At 38.7% G+C, this 7,345-nt stretch overlaps 1 protein-coding gene across 1 annotated transcript in view; it reads left to right on the forward strand.

Annotated features, from left to right (window-relative positions):
- Positions 1 to 794: 794 nt before the first annotated feature.
- Positions 795 to 7,345, forward strand: part of ostn (osteocrin) — a 28,709-nt gene continuing 22,158 nt past the window's right edge. Inside the window, exon 1 of the mRNA XM_063204251.1 lies at positions 795 to 870. The gene's annotated coding sequence lies outside the window, so the exon portion shown is untranslated. The remainder of the gene's footprint in view (positions 871 to 7,345) is intronic.

Here is a 7,345-nt window from a genome sequence, read left to right on the forward strand (position 1 = left end):
ACTTACTGAATTCAAAAGCGTTGTGTGTCTGTCTCCTCGCTGTTGTCAGGCTCCCATTCAATGTCTGTTTCGTCCCCGACAGTGGATACTGTTGGTTCAGTGCTCGCCTCAGCCGTGTTGCATATTCTTCTCCGAGGATTTTGTGACATTATGCAGAAATTAGTCGACAGTGAAGTACAGAATTGCATGCTGTTTGGATGTTGTACCAACCCACCCGTGGCTGTCTGATTGTGAATTGAAACCTGCGGGCGGGTGTAATCACTCGCCGTCAGCTGGCAGCGGCAGCTGGGTGTTACACATGCAGCTGCAAACCCCGGCTGCATGGGCCTGGTACTCTGGGGGTGTCTACAGATGCTTAGTGCCCATGGAATGTGGTATCTGGGCGGGCTGGGTGGTATCAGCTCAGCTCTGTGCAGTGGTAGTGGGGCCTGGCAGAATGGGGTGTCTAATGTGCCCTGATTACCCATAGCAAGTGTCTCTCGAGCAGTCATGGTGGTGTGGACATGGTGATGTAGAAAGCTCATTCCCGCCAGCGGCTGGTGAATAACTGGTCAAATAATAATAATAATAATAATAATAATAATACGATTTGACCAGCAACAATCTCTAGTTGTGCCCACACATTAAAAGGTTCATTTGGCTATGCTAGCCAGGCAGGCGTTTTCTGGCTGGCATAGAAGCAGTTTAACCGTGGGTTACAAGGGCTCATTGTGTTGTGAAACAGCTACTAGTCTGAAATGAATGACAAATAACTGAATTTGTTCTTAATCTTATCACAGAGCCAGCAAGTGGAGGCTACCTCTGGCTCGTCTGTGCTAGCCTGCTATACCCACCTGTTGACACGGTTCCCTCAGGACTCCCGGACCCAGGGTAAGTCAGCATAAATTCATCACATTTCTGTCACGGGAATGGATGGGAACGAGCAACTTATTTATAGTCAAGAGATCTTAACCCTGTGAAACCTGAACCATGAAAGCAATGAGAGAAAATTCTAATTTTTTGGAATTTGCTTCAATATTGGTGCCTTATAACAAATGTAAAAAAAAAAATCAAAATTTGTTAAGGTCACTGAGATATTTAATGCATCATATATGATGCATCAGGCTTTAAATGAATGAAAATTCCAATTTCATGACCATTGAAAAATGTCTTTCAATGCATTTACAACTTTTTTTTATTTAAAAAAGTTGTCAGACAATTTAATTTGAGGATTATCTTTAAATATTTAGTGAGATCCTGCCATTTTTTTAAGCCTATCCTTGTTTTAGCAGGACCATATTTTACATTTCCCACAGCCTGGTTGGGTAATTTTTTAAAATCTATGTAAAAACATAGCTGATCGAATGCTTAACAACCCATTTATGAATGTAATATAGTTCATTATTCATTTTTGATGTGTAATTTGAATATATGGGTCCATTACTACAATTGGACCATTTCTCCATTCACTTCAATGCATTTTTTACGAGATCATAATTTCAACATTTTGCATTACATTTTCAAAATTGCAAGTAAAACCTGTTTCTTAAGGCAATATCTTTGTCTTGAAGTAAAACAACTTGTGTGTTTTGTTAAACGGTCGTCGTGGTATGCTTTGTAAGTTTCCCTATGGAGCAAATGCATTGATGGCTGACTTCCTGCCACCGCCGGATGGTGCTTATATGTTTCATCAGTTTTAGCACGATCTCTCTGCAACACGGTGTAAAAATATAAACTCTTCCTTGATTAATTGCACAACGCAAATAAAATTAAAGGATGTAGAGTTATATTTCGGAAATTTGTACACAAACCTTTTGCAATTTGACGATATCTCAGCGTCGGTCAGGGAAACCGCTTCTACTCCATTTTTGCATTTTCGCAACTTGTTGTTGACCGCTGCTCTCTTGTGGCGGTTTCCGTGTACTGCAGGACGTTTGGAAATGACACGCAGGATGTTTTTGAGATGGATTTTTTTTGTGTCAGCGTGGAGAGGGCTTTGAATTTGATGCATCATATATGATGCGCCCGGCGCGATAGGGTTAAACCATGCTGATTTTACAGTTTTGTAGCAGAATTAATTAACTATGTAAGTTATCAGGAGTTATCACTGATATAATTTTTTGTAGTGCATTGTAGGGGTGTAACGGTACACAAAAATCACGGTTCGGTACGTACCTCGGTTTTTGAGGTGACGGTTCGGTACATGGTATATGGTAAAAAAAATTGCAAAACCATTTGAAGAGCTCTTTTCCAAAATGAGATATATCCATTTTATAGAATGTTGGGAAATTGACATTTTTGTATTGGGCATTCCATTGAAATGCATTGCAAAATGCATTTTTATAGAGGTCTTAAACTACTTTCTCAAAACATTTGAATGTCAAGAATTCACACATAGATGATAGGACCTCTTAGCAGTCAATTCCAATATTAAAATGCAAAAAGTCAAAAATGGTTTATATAGCGTTTTGGAAAAGAGCTCTTCAATTTTCTTCCTCAGTGTGTGGTTTATTGCACCACAAATTGTCAAAATAGCCAATAAAACAAATAGTCCAGCGGATTGGTGAATTGATCATGCACTTTTGAGTAAAAGCATGAAAATTGGTACACATATAGGCCTACCTCTTCCTATGCTTATTCATATAAGCGTGGGAGGAGTCGCGAAAAATTAAGAATTTTCAAGATGGCCGCCAAATCCAATATGGCCAACCCAAATTAATGAAACTACCTGGCACGTTGTTGTAAAAAGCATTAAATTTGGTACATATATCTTTCTTGATATGCTGATTTATATTAGCATTGGAGGCGTAGCGAAAAATTATGAATTTTCAAGATGGCCGCCAAATCCAATATGGCCAACCCATATTAACGAAACTACCTGACACTTAGTAGTAAAGGCGTGAAAATTGGTACACATGTCCTTGTTAATATGCTGATCAATGTTATTGTTGGAGGCGCCGCGAAAAATGTTGTATTTTCAAGATGGCCGCCAAATCCAATATGGCCAACCCATATTGGTGAGAAACCATCATGCACTGCGTCATAAATGCCTGAAATTTGGTAAATACATACTTTATGATGTACCTAATGTTAGAAATGGAACTGTTGCATAAAACCAAAATTGAAATGTTCAAAATGGCCACCAAATGAAATATGGCCGACCCATATAACAGGAATTGTATAGCAGATGAGTGAATCCATTATGCACGTAGTAAAAGCATGAAAATTGTTACACATTTCCTTTTATTTCAGCTGATTAATATTAGATGTGAAAAATACAGAATTTTCAAAATGGCCGCCAAATCCAATATGGCCAACCCATATTAACTACCGGGCACTTTGTGGTAAAAGCATGATAATTGGTAGCCTACACAGTTACATCTTTATGTGCAGATTAATATTAGGAATGGAGGTATGAAAAAAATATCTGAATGTTCAAGACAAATCAAACATGTTTGACCCATATTATTGAAACCACCATGCACTTTGTATCAGGAGCATGCAATCAGCACACATATACTTATTGATATGTATAATAATGTAGAAGGGTTCACGTGAGAAGTGCGTGCACGCACACAGACACACACACAAGTAATAGTCCTAAAAAAGATTGCTCTGGAAGTGATACTAACATAGCCTAATTTCGAAACATCAAACCCTAGCCTACTAATGTTATATATGTAGTGTTACATATTGTGTTACAGTACATTAGTGAAACCAGGGCACAATTTGCAGCGAAAGCATGAAAACACATGTATTTTTTTCATCAAAAAATAAAAAGAATTTTCAAGTTGGCCCCACATCAAATATGGCCAACCCATAGATGTATAAATGGGCATAAAATATCCTATATTTATCTCAGTATAAATTTCTCTGTACTTGTAGTAGAAACATATTTGTAGTCTTTGATGAGTCAATAAATATTTTAGTCACATGTTTCAATGGATTTGAGCCATTTATCATTGAAATACATGTGCACAACCTTCACTCAAGTACTGTAGGTCACAAAACAAAATCTTGTCCCCCCTCAACATGGGGGTTAAATCAAATCTTATCAACTTCACCTTGCATATGATGCATAGTTTGCATACCTTGAACTACAAATACAGAAATGGGGGTTCACCATAAGCCAAATCTTGCACACGATTATTATAGTCAAAAATGAATCCTAATACTGCACAAGTAAACTTTTACTCAAGGTTACTCAAATTTACATACCCTGAGTTGACTTTGCACCAACTGTGCCATTCACCATTTATTCAAAGTTTGTGTGTATCTTTTAATTAGGCATTGTTGGCAGTTTGATTGATGTTGGCCATAGGATATACCACAGCCTGGGGAATCCCATGCTGCTTTGCACAATCGTTCTGATCTGAAAGACAGCATAGATTCCTAGATCTTGGGCTCCATTCAGAGAGCAGGGAAGGGTGGAAAGCCGACGACTGCAGTTTGTTTGAAAAGATACAACTGACACGATTGGCTTTGGGCTATGCACATGCTAAATGAACCATTCGTAACACCCAATTAACGGCTATGGGCAATTTTAAACCACACCTTTCCTATGAGAAATTGCATATGTAACCTTCAGAGTATCTCACTTGTGAGATCAACTGGTGTTAACCAGGCAAGACATACCCATACAACATGCATGGGACAGGATTGCAGTTTGTTTGAAAACCTTGAAGTACAGCTAGAAGTAGTAATTAATTATTGGTTTCTTTTTTTAACCATGTCTTAACCATGTCCATGAATTGACAAATCAATTGAACTTTAGCAACCTTGAAATCTTGACCCTTTTGAATTTGTAGTCATGACAGGCATATTAAACACAAGGCCTATGCAGTCGTCATTAACTGCTAGAGGTACTGTATATCCCACAGTGTGCCTGGAGGATTAATTAATATGGGTTGGCTACATTTGATTTGGCGGCCATCTTGAAAATTCGGGTTTTATTTGCTATGCCTCCATTTCAAATATTAATCAGCATATCAAGAGGTAAATGTGTACCATTTTCCATGCTTTTACTACAAAGTGGGTGTTAAATTCATCAATGGTTTCATTAATATGGGTTTGCCAGATTTGATTTGGCGGCCATTTTGAAAATTAAACTTTCTTGTAATGCCTCCATTTCTTTTAGCAATCTGAATATGAAGAAGTAACTGGGCACCCATTTTCATGTTTTTACCACAAAGTATCAGGTAGCTTCATTAATATGGGTTGGCCATATTGGATGTGGCGGCCATCTTGAAAATACAGCATTTTTCGCGGCGCCTCCAACGATAACATTGATCAGCATATTAAGAAGGACATGTATACCAATTTTCAGGCCTTTACTACAAAGTATAAGCTAGTTTCATTAATATGGGTTGGCCATATTGGATTTGGCGGCCATCTTGAAAATTCATAATTTTTCACAACGCCTCCAATGCCAATATTAATCAGCATATCAAGAAGGATATATGTACCAATTTTCATGCTTTTACAACAACGTGTCAGATAGTTTCATTAATTTGGGTTGGCCATATTGGATTTGGCGGCCATCTTGAAAATTCTTCATTTTTCGCGACGCCTCCAACGCTAATATTAATCAGCATATCGAGAAGGATATGTGTACCAATTTTCATGCTTTTACTCAAAAGTGCACGATTAGGCCCTTTTGTGTGTCTAATCCGCCGGACTAAAATACATTGAAAGTGCTGCATTTTATTAATAAGCTAAATTATTTTTTTAACACTAGCCCTATTTACAGTGGATTCTTACTTCTTAATTTCATTTCTTACATTTTAATGAATTCATTATAAACAGTAGGTGAAACAAAACATTTCAAAATGTTTAAAATTATTAATGTTATGTAGGGAAGTTAACAGAAGTAAAACTCATAGCAAAGGTTGTTATTATAGATCAAATGTGTACTGTCGCTTTAAGAAGGCAGACTCGGAAACTCGGTTTCCATAGCGACTCTAGACTCCACCTGCGTTTCTCTCAGAGCTTTTTATGTCACTAGTTGCTGTTTTAATTAGTTTATGTGTGTTTTGAAACTGTTATAACGAATATTAAAGCTCAACTATCAACTCAAGACGTTGTCAAAGGGATTTATTGATAATACACGGGCATTGGAGTGAAAACTGTTACTTTGGGTCGGACATTTCATCAGTGTAAGTAATAGCACTTTCAAAAGTGCTCATAAAGCCCAATCCTATATTTCCCCGCACAAGACATTGCTGTGCACCCTTCTTATATTGCTATGTAGTCGCTGGACAGTGGGAAATTTACCCCAACCTCGCTTGCTCTCCTAACCGCTGTTCCATGTCATCTGAAAGCGATTTGGCACGTTGCATATATTACCAAGTTTTCCCAAGCTGCATATTTTAGTGAGAGGGAACCGTAGCCTACTTCAAGCTCTTCCTGGTTGATAGCAGCACACTTTTCCACTAAGCTACTCTTCCAATCGGACACAGGTCCTCCTGCTGCTGTAGCGGCTGCAGGCAGTAAAAACATAAACATATAACATATTACTGTACCGTTCGGTTAAGCACTGTACCGTACCGAAAATCATTTCGGTTCCGTTCGGTACGAATACAGTGCACCGTTGCAGGCCTAGTGCATTGTACCGAAGACAAAAGAGTAGGCCTATATTGTATTACTGTACTTCTTGCATGCATTGAATGATTTTACTGCACTTAAATGTTATCTGGGAGCCAAACAACAGTAATTAACCCAAGCTGACCCTACAGTGTACAGTGTACAAGGCAGCCGTCAGCTATGCTAGCTGTATTTAGCATTCGCTAAGTGGGCAGAAGACTGACTCAGACCGGCGATTTGAATATCAGCTGTCTCACTGAAGACCCAGTAAACTGACCCTGAGGCACAACCAGAAATGGTGTGGTAGCAATGGTGCCACCCTTGAAATATTGGACAATAAAGAGGATATGGCTGTCTGCCTATATTCATGTGGCCAGGCTACGCCCTCCTAGTGACGCAACAACTTCTTGCTACTAGTCAGGTTAAGAGCAATGCAATATCTTTCCGAGCTCCAGAGAAATCGGGTAACTCCACCCACTTTGTCGAGAAGCAATCAACTTTGAGCAGCTCCAACGGCCCTGGCTAGAGGCGTGTTCAAGGAAGTGACATGGTTTAAGCAGAGACGTTGTATTGGGACCAATCAAATTTTTAGTTTAAACTTTGGCACGGACTTTTCTGGCCTCAGCCAGTAGCAAACTGAGGGAGGCAGATTAACCAGGCTGTTTGGAAACGTTATTCATTATTTTCTTGGCCAGAGCAGAATCTCGGTACGAGATTTGAAAGTCGATGTTAATCAGTCTAATATTTATGTGCTGTTGTGTGTCTTTGTCTATTATTTGTATTT

Source organism: Engraulis encrasicolus, chromosome 8 (genome assembly GCF_034702125.1).
Source record: "Engraulis encrasicolus isolate BLACKSEA-1 chromosome 8, IST_EnEncr_1.0, whole genome shotgun sequence".
Taxonomy (NCBI): Eukaryota; Metazoa; Chordata; class Actinopteri; order Clupeiformes; family Engraulidae; genus Engraulis; species Engraulis encrasicolus.